The sequence below is a fragment of the Gambusia affinis genome, linkage group LG04, assembly GCF_019740435.1.
Source record: "Gambusia affinis linkage group LG04, SWU_Gaff_1.0, whole genome shotgun sequence".
NCBI classification, from domain to species: Eukaryota; Metazoa; Chordata; class Actinopteri; order Cyprinodontiformes; family Poeciliidae; genus Gambusia; species Gambusia affinis.
Window position 1 is genome coordinate 8982861 of NC_057871.1, and position 17678 is coordinate 9000538.

Genomic DNA, 17678 nt, shown 5'->3' on the forward strand with positions numbered 1-17678 from the left:
GCACACAAAGAAAAAATTGAATATTTGAAGTCCAAAGGTTTGTGTTTTGGATGCCTTGTTCAAGGTCATATGAGTAAAAACTGTTCAAGAAGACTGACATGTCAGTTATGTTTGCGAAAACATCCAAGCATCCTACATGTACAAAGAGATGAAAAGACATCACCTAAAAAAGAAAAAAACACCACGTCTGAAACTCAGACCACTAGAGCTGTAAGCCAGGAGATGTGTGGATACACAGATTCTGCTCATAAAGAACCCTGAGTTTCATGCTGACTATAAAGCTTTCATGTCTGATATGATAGCAAAGGGTTATGCTGAAAAGGTGCCTGCAGACAGTCAGTGCAACAACGGAGAGGTGTGGTACATCCCACATCATGGGGTGTATCATCCAAAAAAGAAGAAAATCAGAGTTGTTTTTGACTGCACTGCGACATATCAGGGAGTTTCACTGAACAACCAGTTACTCCAAGGCTCAGACCTCACAAATACTTTGATTGGAGTATTGACAAGGTTTAGAGAGGAGAAGATTGCACTGATGGCCGATATAGAGGCAATGTTTTACCAAGTCAGAGTGCCGTCAAAGGACTCTGATTTCTTGCATTTTCTATGGTGGCCTGACGGAAAGTTGAACAAAAAACTGATGGAATACTACTCTGACTGGCACAAACTGAAAAAAGCTGTTGCATGGATGCTACGCATGAAAGACCTGCTTCACTATCTTGTTGAGAAAAAATGTAAAGAGGTTGCTGTCCTGAAAGAGACAAAATCATTAAAGCAGTCCCAGAAAGTGCATGAAGAAATGATGGGACTGAGAAAGTCAGTGAAAGAAAAACCTTTGTCTGTGCAGGACTTGGAAGAAGCAAAAGTGGTGCTAGTACATCACAGTCAAAGAGAGAGATGTATCCTGAAGAGTTGTCTTCGCTCTTAGGTAAGGATTCCCATGTAAGGAGGTCAAATCAGCTTTCCAAATTAGATCCTTTTCTGCACGATGGCATCTTTAAAGTAGGAGGTCGATTGAACAAATCAGCCATGCCAGAGGAAGCAAGATGCCCAACTGTGTTGCACAAGGAACATCACATTGGTAGGCTAATTCTGCAACAGGTTCACCGACAAAATGGTCACTGCGGAAGGAACCAGCTGATTGCAAAGACAGCAGTACTGGATACCAGGACTGAACAGAGCAGCCCGTACGGTAATATCAAAATGCTTTACATGCAGAAAAATACATGCGAAGCCTGCAGTCCAGAAAATGGCAGACTTGTTGGAGGAGCGTGTACTCCCAGACAAGCCTCCGTTCACACATGTGGGAGTGGACTATTTTGGACCTTTTGGTGTAAAAAGGGGACGCAGCATGGTGAAGCGCTATGGTGTACTGTTTACATGCTTTGCACTGAGAGCAGTCCACATAGAGGTTGCTCACTCTCTGGATACCTCATCATGCATAAATGCCATCAGAAGATTTATATGTAGAAGAGGTCAAGTTTCTACCCTGCACTCAGATAATGGCACAAATATTATTGGTGCAGAAAAGGAGCTTAGAGAAGCCATAGCTGAGCTTGATCATTCTAAAATAAGAGAAGAGCTGATGCCAAAAGGTATCGCATGGACCTTTAATACACCAACTGCCTCTCATCAAGGTGGAATATGGGAAAGGCAGATTCGTACTGTCAGGAAGGTGTTGAACTCTGTTTTGAGGCAACAAACATTAGATGATGATGGTCTTCACACACTATTATGTGAAGTGGAAGCAATCATAAATGATCGTCCTTTGACTGCTACATCAGTTGATCCACATGACCTGGAGGTTTTGACCCCAAATCGTCTTCTGTTGTTGAAGAAACAGCCGATCCTTCCTCCAGGCTTGTTTGACAGTAATGATACATACTCGCGTCGAAGATGGAGACAGACACAATACATGGCCAACTTGTTTTGGTCAAGATGGACAAAGGAATATCTTCCATTACTACAAGAGCAACAGAAATGGCGGGCGCAAAGGAGGAATTTTGTCGCTGGAGATCTTGTACTCATTGTTGACAGTTCCGCTCCAAGAAACGCTCGGTTGACTGGAAGAATCCAAAAGACCTTCCCGGACTCCAGAGGAATTGTGCGACGGGTTCAAGTTCAAACCAAGTCTAGTTTGTTAGATAGACCTATAAATAAACTCTGTTTATTGTTTATTACAGGAAGCAGAATGAGTTAAGAAAAGACTGCTAGTTAACTCAAAGGCAAAACCTGGATTTTTTGTTAGGTTAATAACTATATGGCTCTTTTTGAAGTGTAATTGTTATGCATCCTGCCTATACGATTAGGGGCCGGAATATTAGAGCCATAAATAGGAAATATTTAAGTTATTTTTAGGATGTTTTTTTTTTATTATTTTAGAATATTGAGTAAGAAGACTGATATTTGTTCAGACTATTTTTAGTGTGAAATTTAGTTTTATTTTGAAAGGTATGCTTCCTGTCAAGCTATATATCGTATTAGATATTGACGGATTACCTAGACACTGAGCAATGCAGTTTTTGACCGCTTAAGGTGTGTTTTCCGTGTAAGCTGATGTTTTGGAAAAGGAAAAAGAAGAATTGAAAACTGATGTATCGTCATTTTTGTATTTGCATTTTTCACTATATTTTTACAGATAAAGATTTTTTGTTAAACTTCACGGTTTGTACGCGTTCTTTACTTCCAGTGTCTAAGGAATGACACATATATTGGATCTGTTGTCATAACAAATATCCAGACATACACAGTTACAAATAACTGGAATAGTTGTGTAAATTAAAGACAAAATATACGGTAATTACTTGTAAATTTAGAATTACAGTCCAGTAAATAGTGCATAGATTTTCTATATTTACACCCTGGTCATAATATATTAGGAAGGTTCATTATGAACTTCAGTGGGTTAATAGCTGCATACCCAGCAGATTCACTTTGACATTTAAAGGTTTTTTTTCCATAAAAAGTATGTTCACTGAAATATCACAAATGTGTTATTGCTCTTCATCTATGCAAAGATTTTTAGTACCTGGAATAAGTTTTTGACTGTTTTTTTTATCATTATTATTATTATCGGGAAAGGCGTCCCCAACAATCTGGCACAATGTGGTTGCATGGTAAGAATCCCAGGAGACCTACTACCTGAATCCTGTGTGGCTGCTGATTTGTACAAGCAGGAAACAGGACATTGACTAGACCAGGGGTGTCGAACTCCAGAGTCCTGCACCTTTTAGATTTGCCTCTGCTGCACCACACCTGGATAGAATAATTAGGTCATTAAGGCTCTCTAGAACTGATCTACACAAGGAGGAGGTAATTAAGCCATTTCATTCCAGTATTTTGTATCTGTGGCACATCTAAAAACTGCAGGACACCACACCTTGAGGACTGGAGTTTAACATCTGTGGACTAGACACTCTATATTTGTCAGTGATCCTTTTCATTCAGAGGAAGATAAGAGGGCGGCAGAAGAGTTCAGTTTGCTTCATCCAGACCTTGCATGTTTATTTGACTCAACTGTGAACAGGCACTACAGACCATTCCAGAACTGTTTGATAGACCTATTAAACATAACCAGGAGGTATGTGTAAGATGACCGTTACTCATGAAGGCCCCTATGGGAAGGTAAAACTATACATCTGTGTATATCTTCTATTTGGCCTTTTCTCTTGGCATTTTTAGAGTTGAAGGCAGCGTTCCTTTTGTTTGGTGAGCTTGAGGCTGTTGGCTTCACCCATGCTGAAAGAGGGTAACTCAGAGTAAACCATGTACTGTCATCTCAACAGAATATTTAATCAAATTCCAAATAAATTTTGTTTTCATTGAAGTATGTCAGATTTTGCAAGTACAATATTTACTTTTTGTGAGAAAATAAACATACAAGAAGTTGTTTTGGGAATAATACTTTGATGGTCCAGATTTCACAGTCCACTGTGAAAACTTTTAAACATGAATATGAAAGCCCCACATTATGTTATTAAGAAGTCTTTATTTACCTGTATCTAGTCAGTTGGTGCTTTATAACTAGATGATTTATTTAAAATACTTACTAGACACTTACCAAACTTATTTTCTGTTATCAGCTTGTGAACTCATGTCTGACAAAACAAACATGAATAAAATATGTTCATAAAAAATATTTATTACAATAACAGACAATAACATTTTTACATTATGTTTAGGTAATTATTAAAAATGATTTCTATAATTTATGTATATACAAGATGAGAGTGAAGAAAACGATGTCAGGAGGAGGAAACAAATCACTGGGAGATTCTGGGAAGCTGCATCCAAACCTGGAGCTGTGGGCTCTCCTCTGTGAAGAGCCACCTGCATAAAACAATAAAAAATAAATAACAAAAAATACACAGCACATACGGAAGCATATATTTTACACAGACACACAAATATTTTTCTTAATATAAATGTACAAACCCCCCTTCAGAGGAAGGGGAAGTCTGTGTTGGAAGAAAACCCTGTCGCAAAGTTTAGAAGACAATATCTTCAGAAGTATGGACATCCTCAGAAAAGAATATTTCATTTTGATACACGTATCAAACGGCACATAGACAAACATCTGAAACACTTAATATTAGAGGTGTGCCGATGAATCGGCCACTGATCATAATGGCAGATTTCCGTGGTAAAGTGTATGGTCAGTGATCGCCGATTACTGTCTCTTGTTAACAATCACATTTATCTCACTTCTCAGCCTGCGTGTGCAACTGATCTCTTCTTTTCTTCACACTGCGCAGCGACAAATCCTGTTGTGTGGAACTTTAACACTTTGCGTGTCGCGGCAGAAAATTACCTCGGGAGAGAAGCACGTCAAAATGCATCAGCACAACCAAGGTAATATGGCATTTATAAAACAAGCACTTGATGGAGTTCGGCTACATGGAGGCTTAATGCAGGAACAAAACGACATCCGGAACGGCCAGATAACAGGTAAAGCAGCGCTCAACTACCAAAACTCACCCGGATTAGCATGACTGTCAGAAAGCTAAACAAATAAACCGAAAAATAATTCAAGTCTTTGAGCTGGAGGAGTAAGACGCTGGTTCTGATCTCTCTCTTGGACAGCCGCTACATGCTACTGGTAATAATATTTCACAGATGAAGCGCCACTCAACCTCCACCCAGCAGTGAACTCTCACACCGAACATTTGCTTAAAGCTGCAGCAAGTAACTTAACCAAAAAACATATCTAAACATCTTTCTGTTTAATATTCAGATACTTGTGGCTTACATAAACAGAAAACTCCTTGGGAGCACTCCAGGTGTTACCAGTCGGGGACAACATTTTAGGAATGTGTCCCAAGGTGACGTGACTGATAGCACCTCTGTGGAACCGGGAGATGACTAAATGTCCCTGAGAACCTTCAAAGGCCCAGCACTCTCCTGGGTGTAGGTGAGTCCTGCCCTGAAGAAAAAGAGTTCAAAGTTTGAGTGGGATGTTAAAATAATAAACAAAAGTCTTCTAAATATTACATCATATAGAAATACCATTCTGCTTCATTTTCAGTTCAGTTCATACCTGAATGCCAATGACTGGGTGGATGACGGTAATGATTTACCTTTTGATTTCAGTTCATCTCGTTCTGCAGGATGCACATCCTTCACTTCCTGTTTTTGTCTTCCTTCATCTTCCCATCCTGGGACCGAAACCTAAACACAATTGAAGTTAGCAGTTTGGTCATATCACTAAAGAGGACATTCAAATATGGGTTATTATTAATAAAAAGCTTACTGTGTTTATGGTGGGGGGGTGAAGAAACCAGAGGTTCCATCATCAGAGGAGCAAGGATGCTGGTAAATCCAGACAAATAAGGAGAAATGAGAAGAAGATGACAAGATTAGTGACACTGTTTTCAGACTTAAAACTTTCTACAAAACTTAGAAATGTTACGACTGAGGTCATTAAATCTGATTATGCAAAGGAATGTGCAGGTGCCTGTGTAACCCACATAAAGTGGGTGCAAATATTACACATACATAATGAAAACTCGGCTTTGTTGTGGTAAATTATGACAGTTTATAAACTGGGCTACAGGTAACAAAAAAAGCATGAGGATGCAAAAAGGCATATCTGTGAAAACTTCAAATTAAGTGCCAAACAAAATGCTTTATACATGTCAGTTTCATTCGCTTGTTTTAATTCACAAAATGTAACTTAATTGTCCCTATATCTGTTTGTCATCAGTTTGTAAATGGCAAAGAAGCTTCTTATCTACTGTAACAGTTTATAAATCACCATATTTCTGTGCACAATTCTGTCTGACCTCACCACATATTTACCACTGGCTGAAAAAGATGCAGCCCTGTTCAAGTAAAAAACAAACAGAACGAGGAGAGCAGAGCCTGAGTCTGGGTATGAAAACTAGCCTGTCGAAGTTTAAAAAAACCCACCTGCATCTAACATCCGGGACATCAAACCGTGTTTAACAATTTAGAAAATTACAGCCTGACATTCACGAATCAGCATAATTGAAACTAGCAGCGTGACGTCATGAACTGCTAACTTTATGCGCCCTTCATCAGCAATTAGATTAAAATAAAAAAGACGCATCACATATTATACTGCCGAAAGCCAGATCAAGTAAACTCACAGCCGCTGATGACTTTTATACATACAAATATTTTTGGAAGCTACGTGAAATTTAGTCTTATTTAGATGGTGGAATAAATCCAGCTAGCAAGTTCCTCGAGATAAACGCATAAATGGGCGCTGCACTTGGAGTGGAAAAAAAAAGGAAAGCGGTCACCGTTGTCTAGCAAATAACGTCGTCTTACTTTTATATTACACAAATAAGCACAGCACTTACAAATCATAAGTAAAGACGTTTTTTAATAAAAACGAATGCTACATCAAAATAATACCGTAATTTACAAGAACATACTAGGTGAGCGCCAATTTTCAAAAAGTCGTTAAGTAACTATTAACTACTAATACTGCTATAAACCATATTTATGTTTTTAAAATGGTTTATTGGTTTATTTTACGTTACCCAAGAGGTGCCAAAAGTGATTTCTCCAACTTCTAAATCCAAGCCACGTCGACGTTGTACATTCCAGAGTCGGAGCAGATAGACCTTTGAATGTCTGGACAACTAGATTTCGCGCTTCGTGAATGTTCTTGTTCCCATGATGCAATGCGTGAAGTAACATTTGAATATTTTAAGGTGTTTTGGATAAGATGAATAAGATCTACAGGAATAGCTTTGCATACTTATAGATATCCATTACAAGTACAGTTCAGATTAAATTTGTTGGTAAAATCTCTAATTTAACAAAACACCATTACTGTCCATGAAGTCAGTTACGAATATGGAGACATTTAGGAGAGGGCATTTAGCAGTGAGTGAATGATATTGATTGACAGCACTAAGACCCTCCTCATAGTTCTGATTGATTGTTTTTGGTCAGAACGGTGCATTACTTTAGCCAGCTATAGCAGTTTAGGGAAGAGATTGAGGAGATTGATCTTTTCGCAGATTATTTGTCCCATAGCAACTGTACTTCACTTTGAAGTACATTTTAATAACAGGTCTTTATTGTGTTATACTTATCACGTTCAGTAGTTTTTATTTAGAGGCCCATTGTTGAAGTACAAATTAACTGTTACAGTATCTTTGGACCTACGTTTTAATAATTAGAAGTTCAGGGTACTACTTGAACTGCACTAAATATAAAGTACTACTGTAATTTAAATATTTACTAGTTGCCACATATGTTTGCACATACAAATTAATAAACTTATTAACTAAACAGGATTTTAGTCATTTTATGTATTTAAAGCTGCATTATGTTAAATCAACACTAAAATTCCATTGTGTTTGCTGAAGCTGACATCACACCTATGGAACTTGTGAATGTTTGAAACTTACATCACAAGCGTCTTGGAATTTTGTCATTAAAGGAGAAATGTTTTACTGAATTTTCTCATTTGTGCTTGCGGACTTCGGAGAAGAGACGTTCAAGAGTTCAAGAGAGTTTTACTTCATTTCAACTGAAATACAGTAAAAATACAAGGATGAAACGTAAGTTTTTCTTTGAATATTTATCAAGAATAACTAAATCACAATTTTGGAAGGATATAAAAATTGGTTTGACAGAATTATTTGTGATTTGTTACTGAAGATTGTTGGCTAGAAAAAAGTTTTTTCAGTTTAAGATGGAATAGTTTTGTTTCTTGTTTTATGTAAAGATTGAAGATATCAGGACTGTTGTTTTTTTGCATGTTTGATAATAATGAGAAGAAAGAAATCTGGAAAAATTGGCCCCAATTGTTGACTTAAACGTTTTTGTTCAAAGTGATTTCATGTGAAAATGTGAAGATCACTGACTCTGACAATTGTCAGAAATAACACCGTGACTGGTTTGGCTCTAAACATTAAATAAATGAAAATAAGTTTGTATAATTTTAAAAAGTTGTTTGTTGTTATGTTGTATAAAAGTTGTTTAAAGTTCAATTTAAATTTAAGACGGAACTGTTTGTTTTCAGTCGTATGCAAAGATAGGAAATATATATGTATATAATTTTTTTTTTCTTTGCACGTTTGATAATGGTGACAAGAAACAAATCTGGAAAAATTTAAAAGCTGTTTAAAGTTATTTTATTTGAAGATCAATGACTGTGATAATTTTCAGAAATAATGGTTTGACTTGCATGGGAATAAAGTTAAAATAAATGACAGTTTAAAATTTCATGAATGGTTTTAGGACACTGAAACTGATAAAAAGTTATTTTGTCTTGTATTTGATATGCTTTGTGACAAAGTCACTGACCAACTTTCCATGCCTCTGTTTTGGATTAGAAATCGTGAGAAGAAGTGTTCACGTGTTAAATGGATACTATGGAGCTGATGGAAAACCAACAATCTCTTATAAAGAGACCAGGATCAGGTAATCCAAATCAAAAGAAATATTAAATTCAAGACATGCCAAAAATATTTCTTCCCCTTTGAACTTTTGACTTTTTTTCATGTAAAAAACACAAACTTATGTGTACTATTTAGAAATTAAAAAAAGACATTTTTATTTTTTTGACTAGTTTCTGTAGCAGTATATTTTTCAGCCTTCGAATTCTACGGCCTCTAAATTGTGATTGTGATGTATGTTCCATACATACATCACAATGCCTTCTGATGTCACTTAACTAGGAATCAGTTAGAAATAGAAACAGTAGAGAAACTCAAGTGTTCAGTGTCTATAAAAGTATTTATCCCTTGAGTGTTTTACTGTTTTGTTACTTTTTAAAATAAACTGTACAACAAAATTTGGCTTGTATGACAAAAAAAAAATTACAAAAAAACCCCTTCAATGTTGGCTGGACCTTTGTTGAATTAAGTTGGTCACTTTTAAAATGTGTGAATATTTATGCAACCACTTATTTTGGGGAAAATATTTTTTGTTTGTTGCCATTATTTTTATATTTTGATGAAAAGTTTTAAAATGATAAAGCATACAGGGAAGTGAGTATTTTTATATGCACTTTACAGCAGTAAATTACAGGTAAAAGGACCTGAAGGACCTTAGTATGAATATAAAGTCAAACTAACTTATGCCAAATGGCTGTTCAAAAACTTTGCAAAGTTTGTGTTCGTAATGTGATAACGTTGAATAATGACCCACATCTCCCTTGAATAATAGATTCTTATTCTCAATGGTGACTTCCTGGGTAATTAAAAACAAGATGTGAAAAAGTTCAAGGGAAATTAATACTTTTGCAAAAAGTCTTTGCATATTTAACCCCATAATCTTAGGATCTATTTATCCGTTTACATATTTGTATTTTTTCTACCTTGGCTGAACAGGAAGTGGACATACCGTCGGTATTACCACAGAGCAAAAGAAGAGACCTCTTTAGGAAACAACATCAACTGCAGCAGCAGCAGCTGCATCAATAGGGACCTATTGATGCACACGCTGAAACATTGTTTCCTCAGCATCATATTTCTGGCCCTGTTTTATGGTAAATGACTTTCTTCTACAAACAGCCAAGCACCAATATTTCTAAGTTTTGTAGAAAGTTTTTAGTGTGAAAGCAGTGTCACTAATCTCATTTCTCCTCATTTGTCAGGATTTACCAGCATTCTTGCTCCTTTGATGATGGAGCCTCTGGTTTCTTCACGCCCCACCATAAACACAGTAAGCTTTCTGTTAATCAACACCCATATATTAATGTCCTCTTTAGTGATATGACCAAACATCTAACTGCAATTGTGTTTAGTTTTCTGTCCCAGGAATTGAAGATCAGGAAAGACAGAAACAGGAAGTGAAGGATATTCTGGTTGACCTGCAGAATAAGATGGACTACCTTCTTCCATCGGCAGATTTATTACCGAACTTTGCGCTGAAATCACAAGGTAAGTCATTACTATCATAAATCTGACTGAATGTTTTAAGCCTAGATGGTTTTAATTCACTTTCTGTGTGTGTTTGAAACCAGGCGCAAAGGTTTTACAATGGATGCCATCGGCCGTACATCCTGGCCAAATACAGAGATGCAGTGGGTTTGGGTTTGCCCCAGAACGGCCATCAATCCACCCAGATATTGTTATTCAGGTATGAACTGAACTGCAATCATAATGTAACATGAATATGAAGCAGAATGGCATTTCTATATGATGTAATATTTAGAAGACTTCTGTTTATTATTTTAACAAACTTTGAACTCTTTCTCTTCAGGGGAGGACTCGCCTACACCCAGGAGAGTGCTGGGGATTTGAAGGTTCTGAGGGACATTTAGTCATCGCCCTGTCCCACAGAGTCGTAATCAGTCACGTCACCTTGGGACACATTCCTAAAATGTTGTCCCCGACTGGTAACATCTGGAGTGCTCCCAAGGAGTTTTCTGTTTATGTAAGCCACAAGTATCTGAATATTAAACAGAAACACACAGTCTAACTGTCAGACATATTTCTAAGAATATTTGTTTAATTTTATTTTGCAGGGAATGAGGGAGCCTGAACAGGAATGGACTCACCTGGGAACCTTTATCTAGGAGGATGGAGATCCTCTTCAGACCTTTGAGCTACCGGTATGTTTATCCAGTTGCTTTTTTAAGCTACTTTCCTTAATTGTTTTCATGTTAAAACTATAAACATCATCGAATTTTATTGGGACTTCATAGGAAAAATATGTTAACAGAAAGAAGCTCATATTTGTGAACACAAAAGAAAATTATACATGAAGAAAAAAAAAGCTCACGCTCAGCCAGTTTGAAAATGGAGCATCTAAAATGTCATTTTTAAAACTTTGCTAGATTCCGTTTTGTATTTAGGTTTGGACTTTGATTATGAGGTGCTTGATCTAAACCTTCCCATTATATTGTTGGCTCTGTGTTTAGGGTGGAAGGTGAACCTGTGATCCAGTTTTTAAAGTGTAACATACCCTTTCACCCATGGAAAATGTTGAAAAATAGCATCAAAGTGGGCGGGGCCAAGAGACACTTTGAGTGTGGGGATGAGTGCTGAGTGGAGGGAGGGAGTGGGACTGTAATCTGATGAAAGAAGCGCTGTGGAAAACGTATCCACTTTGTCACTATATTTATAGATTCTTCAGGCTGGTCTAGAGATGTTTTTTCAAAACAATTAGTGGTAAATCTAGAGAGTCTTTTTGTCTGTTGTTGGAGACTTTAATGGCGATAACTCTCTCTTGCTCAGATGCAGCTTGTCTGATAGCTTATGGCTAATGCTAATTAGTAATAGCCATTAGCTGCTAATGCTAATGCTAATTAGCATTAGGCTAATGGCTAATTCCATTAGCTGCCATAAGATTCTCCCCTCACCAACACTCACAGCAGAGGAGACCCATCCCATTCTGTGTTTACATTACAAACAAATCACACATTTATAAAACTGAATAATGCTATCGATTAATGCTTACCAATTCCCATGGCAACGCTCGCAACAGTTTCTGAGTGCCACCAGTTTTAGTTGGCGCTGTGTTTTGGTTACCTTAATGAGAAAATTGTACCAAGACCAACTGCTGCAACCAACAGAAAAAATTAAATTCCCTAAGAACCGATTGACCGATGACCATGGCACCAGTAGTGAGATGATTTTAGTAAAATTAATGCCTAGCTGAAAGATTTGCACAAAAATGTCCTTTTGCACTGAACATTCTATCTATTTAGATAGAATGCCAAATATATTTAGACAGTTTGTCAGCAAAATAAAATTGATTTGAGGGTGAGTTTCACTTTAAGTCTTCTGCAGGTTTTCTTCAGGACCGATCTGTATTCATAGCTATTTCCATCTACTAATTAAGACCAACCACTCTCATCACCTTCCACTTCACAATTATGTGCTTCTTTGTGTTGGTCTATTACATAAAATACCAATTAAAACATGAACATTTGTGGTTGTATGACAAAATGGGAAAACATTGAAGCAATGTTGGTGGTGCTCTTGCAAGGCTTTGCAATCTCAAAATATTTTGCCTCTAATAAACTCCCTTTAAGTTCTACTGTATTATATTAAACTAATACATAATTTTATCATTGCAGAGCCACGAAAAAGTGGCCTTCAGCTCTATAAAGCTTCAGATAAACAATAACTGGGGCCATCCAGAGTACACCTGCCTCTACAACGTCCGAATCCATGGAGAGATCGCTTAATCAGAATGGATTTAAGGTAAGTATGGACTCAGGTAAGATTTCTGAATTTTAGTTTTTCTAAAGCTTCTTTGATTTCTCTTAAGCTAATTTCTTGATCACGTTTGTTTCTACCCACAAACACCTTTGTGGGTAGAAAACAATCCATTAACAAACATTTGTTAATGGGTAAAAATTAGGAGCAGAAGAAAACATTAGGGTACAAAACAGGGCTTTGACATTTCAAACGTGTAAACATCCATTTCATTTATGCATATTTTGCCTATCTGGACTACTTGTGCCTGCATTTTATTATAACTGCAACTAAATTGTAGTTATGTAGGCATGCGGCTTAGGTGGTCGCTGGGGCAGAAACTCTGGCATGGAGGAGTTTGAAGATTTCATGGAGAACAACTTCCCTATGGCTTCAAGACGATTCTGGCATCTCAGGAGGAGGGAACTTTGGATTGAGATCTTCATCCTGGTCATGGAATACTGGACCAGCTCTACACCCACAGCAGGCTCTTGGAGGGTGCATGGAAGTTCACTCAGCCAGTCTACATCTGCTTTGTGGACTTGGAAGAGGCGGCCGACTGTGTCCCACTGGGAACCCTGTGGGAGGTACGCTAGGCCCTCCCGGTGGGTGTCAGAGCTTGGTCTGCATTGCCGGCAGTAAGTCGGGCTTGCTTCTGGTGAGAGCTGGCCTCCACAAAGGTTGACCTGATTCTGTTTATAACATTTATAGACAGAATCCCCTGGTCCTTCTGTGGAGTTGAGAGAGTCCGTTTTGGTGGCCTTAGGATTGTGTCTCTGCTTTTCGCAGATGATGTGGTTCTATTGTCTTCATCAGGATGATCTACGGCCTTCACTGGAGCAGTTCGCAGCCGAGTATGAAGTAACTAGGATGAGGATCGGTCACCTGTTAGATCACTGTATGATCGCTGTCTGTGCGTGGTCTTCATTGCCGGCAGTAAGTCGGGCTTGCTTCTGGTGAGAGCTGGCCTCCACAAAGGTTGACCTGATTCTGTCTATAACTTTTATGGACAGAATCCCCTGGTCCTTCTGTGGAGTTGAGAGTGTCCGTTTTGGTGGCCTTAGGATTGTGTCTCTGCTTTTTGCAGATGATGTGGTCCTATTGTCTTCATCAGGGCGTGACCTACGGCCTTCACTGGAGCAGTTCGCAGCCATGTGTGAAGCAGCTAGGATGAGGATCAGTGACCTGTTAGATCACTGTATGACCTGTGTCTGAGCTTGTTCTTCATTGTTGGCAGTAAGTCGGGCTTGCTTCTGGTGAGAGCTGGCCTCCGCAAAGGTTGACCTGATTCTGTTTATAACTTTTATGGACAGAATCCCCTGGTCCTTCTGTGGAGTTGAGGGTGTCCCTTTTGGTGGCCATAGGATTGTGTCTCTGCTTTTTGCAGATGATGTGGTCCTATTGTCTTCATCAGGGCGTGACCTACAGCTTTCGCTGAAGCAGTTTGCAGCGAATGTGAAGCAGCTAGGATGATGATCAGTGACCTGTAGGTGACCGGTGTCAGAGAAGTTTAAGTTTTGTGGGATTTTGTTCAAAACTGAGGGAAATTTGGAGCAGGTGATCGATAGGCAGATTGGTGCAGTGTCTGCTGTAAAGAAGGCACTGTACCGGTCTGTCATCGTGAAGATAGAGCTGAGTCAAAAGGTAAAGCTCTAGATTTACTGGTTGATCTGTGTTCCTACTCTCAGCTGTATTCATGAGGTTTGGGTCAAGCGGCCGAAATGAGTTTTCTCTGCAGGTTCTCTGGGCTGTGCCTTATACTTTGGGCAAGAAGGTCGGTCATCCGGGAGGGACTCAGAGTAGAGCTGTACTTCTCCATGTCTAGAGGAGCCAATTGAGGAGGTGTGGGCATTTGGTCAGGCTTCCTACAAGCCTCCCCAGTGAACTGTTCTGAGCATATCTCACCGGGAGGAGTCCCGGAGGAAGACTCAGGACACGTTGGAGAGACTGTATTGCTTGGCTGGCCTGGGAATACATTGGGGTTCCCTGGATGAGCTAGCCCAAGTGGCTGGGGAGAGAGAAGTCTGCACCTCCTTACTTAGGCTGCTACCCCTGCGAACAAACCCGGATAGGCAAAAGAAAATGGATTGATGGATGGATGGATACAACTAAATTGAACATTCGTAACAGAATGTTAATATTTTCATATAATTGGAATGTTTTGGATTCAAAGTTTTCTCCAAGTGATCTAGTTTTCCACCAAAACAAGGGTTAGCTTTAGAGAACAATGGTTGTAAGAGGTACATTTATTGTACCTCTTACAACAATCCAGGATATTGCCTGGATTATGTTTGTTGTTTGTTGTCCTGTGTTTGTGTTTTTTCCATTCTCTATCTACAGGTTACAGTGCTGTGGTTCTGGAGCTTCGCCATCCCTCTCTCTACGCCTCCTTGCCTCCACGGTTTGCTGCTCTACATCCTTGTCATGCACAGTTGAGTTTCTGTTTAATTTTGTATCTTGTCACTTACACAGGTATCATGTATCAATGTTGTTGCTAACTTTGTGTTTTGTGTTTCCACAGGTCCCAGCATTGTGTTTGTGTCTCTTTTCTATCATCTTTTCTTGACCAGTCGAGGCAGACGGCTGCCCGTCCTGAGTCTGGTTCTGCTGGAGGTTTCTCTCAGATCAAACTGAGGTTTCCTCTCCCCTGTCGCCATGTGCTTGCTCAGGATGGGGGATGTCATCAAATTGGTTTATGATCAGTTTGATGGGGTTCGCCGAGGACCCCTCCGGAGAATCGTCACCTTAACGTGGTGGAGGGGTTTGAGTACTCCAGTGATCCTGATGGCTGTCTATTATTATTTTTATTTTATCTAGACATTAGAGAGCTAATGGTCTGTAATGTCAAAGATGGCTTCAGGGATGGGGTCAACCAAGAACGATTCAAACTCTGTCCTTCCAAATAAATAAGGAGTTTTCAGCAGAAAATAATTCAAGCTTGACTTTATTTCTTAAGGACCAAAATGAGGATCCCCATGGGTTTGACCATTCCTTTAAGACATTTTGTGATCAAGAAATTAGCCTAAAAGAAATCAAAGAAGCTATTTGTGGTATGAAGCAAAATACATTTCTTGGGAATGATGGTTTAACAAGCGAATTCAAGACGTATTTCACTGATACATGTTAGGTCATATCTAAAAATGTCAATACCAGTAAATCAGACCATAGGGAAGATAATTTAAATGATCACAACTGGCTCATGACACAGCAATGTTTCTTTCCAATGAAAATGAAAAACATAAAGTAGTTTCTTGTATCCAAGAATTTTCATCAAGTTTGAAAATGAATTTTTGCAAGTCTGTCTTATTTCCTTCAAAAATGATAATCTCCCAGAAATATAACACATACCTGTTATCAGTCGTGGAATCCAAAATCCCCAACAAGAAATCTGTTTATAAGAATATTTTTGACAAGTTTGAAATTCATGACCCTTCTACTCGGTAACCTCTATGTATGTTTTAAGTCACCCCTGGTGCTTTGTTTGTCTGAAAATCTGCTGTTTGCTGGTTAACAACCAGTGTTTTTGTATATCCCACAATTTTCAATCAAAAAAAACATAAAGCAAAAAAATCATGCGACCCAGCATAGAAAAAATTTTTAGTTTTTAAAATGAAACATTATTGAGGCAGATTATTGTTTATTTCTGTTTTCATTTCCAGGTTTAACAAATTTGCATTAAAATAATAATAAAAAGCCATATGACGTCACATCAGGTAGGCGGGACTTCTGGAGACAACAAAAGCTATTCCGTTAGCATATGTGTGACGTCACATCCGGTAGGTGGGACTTCTTGGGAAGGGATGCATAAGTTCTTCACGGGACCTGTGACGTCACATCCGGTTGGCGGGACTTTTGGTGACAATAAAAGCTATTCCGTTAGCGACTTGTGACGTCACATCCGGTACGTGGGACTTCCTGGGACGTAATGTACAAGTTCTTCACGGGACCTGTGATGTCACATCCGGTGGGCGGAACTTCCTGTAGACAGCAGACGGCCCGGCCCTTTGGAAAGCCATTTTAACATAAATTCGGTTTCGGCTGACTTTCCGTATTTACATTCTAGATGTCTAAAAATGCATTTTGACTAGACAAAACTACATTTTTACAATCCCGGATGGTAATTTAAGATATCTGCATTTACATTCTGACTAGTAAGAATAATAAATAATACAAGATAGTTTCAATTACATTTTGACAGTCAAGATTTCTTTCAAGATATCTCTAATAACGTCACTGGATCTCTCTTTAAACAGGACACATATGTGTAATTATGATTTAAGATATCTTGAATGTATTTATCACTAGTCAAAATTACAATTTTCATCCATCCATCCATCCATTTTCTGTTCACCCTTCGTCCCTAACGGGGTCGGGAGGGTTGCTGGTGCCCATCTCCAGCTACATTCCGGGCGAGAGGCGGGTTCACCTGGACAGGTCGCCAGTCTGTTGCAGTGCAACACAGAGACATACAGGACACACAACCTTTCACACACACACTCACACCTAGGGAGAATTTAGAGAGACCAATTAACCTGACAGTCATGTTTTTGGACTGTGGGAGGAAGCCAGAGTGCCCGGAGAGAACCCACGCATGCACAGGGAGAATATGCAAACTCCATGCAGAAAGTCCCCGGGCCGGGAATCGAACCCAGGACCTTCTTGCTGCAAGGCAACAGTTCTGCCAACTGCGCCACTTTGCAGCCCAAAATTACAATTTTAGATATCTGAAATAAGAATGATGTGTAAGCCCCTTTGTGCTGTCTAAACAGTTGCCTGCAGACTTTTATGTTTCCTGCACAAAATTGTCAGTAAATGCCACAACGTAGAAAGAGCTCGGCAATGTTGGAAATGCAGAGATAGCAAAACATAAAATATAAGACTGCTTCTGATATCCACAAAAAAATGTCCTGTTTAATCATTTCCGACAAACTGAATGCACTTAAAATCAGCTTTGAAAAGCTAAAATTGCTATTGTCAATCCATTTTCAACATGAAAGTGATGCATTTTTAAAAATCCTTTTTCATTTTCTCTATTTTTCTTTGTTT

General features: G+C 38.7%; 1 long non-coding RNA gene across 1 annotated transcript; it reads right to left on the reverse strand.

Moving 5' to 3' along the window:
• Positions 1-4225: 4225 nt before the first annotated feature.
• On the reverse strand, positions 4226-7060 carry LOC122829538. Its single transcript, XR_006370390.1, has 5 exons — positions 7008-7060; positions 5750-5808; positions 5577-5667; positions 5249-5422; positions 4226-4329 (listed from the first exon to the last, which is right to left on the reverse strand). It is a non-coding gene; the product is annotated as an uncharacterized LOC122829538 (long non-coding RNA).
• Positions 7061-17678: the final 10618 nt, after the last annotated feature.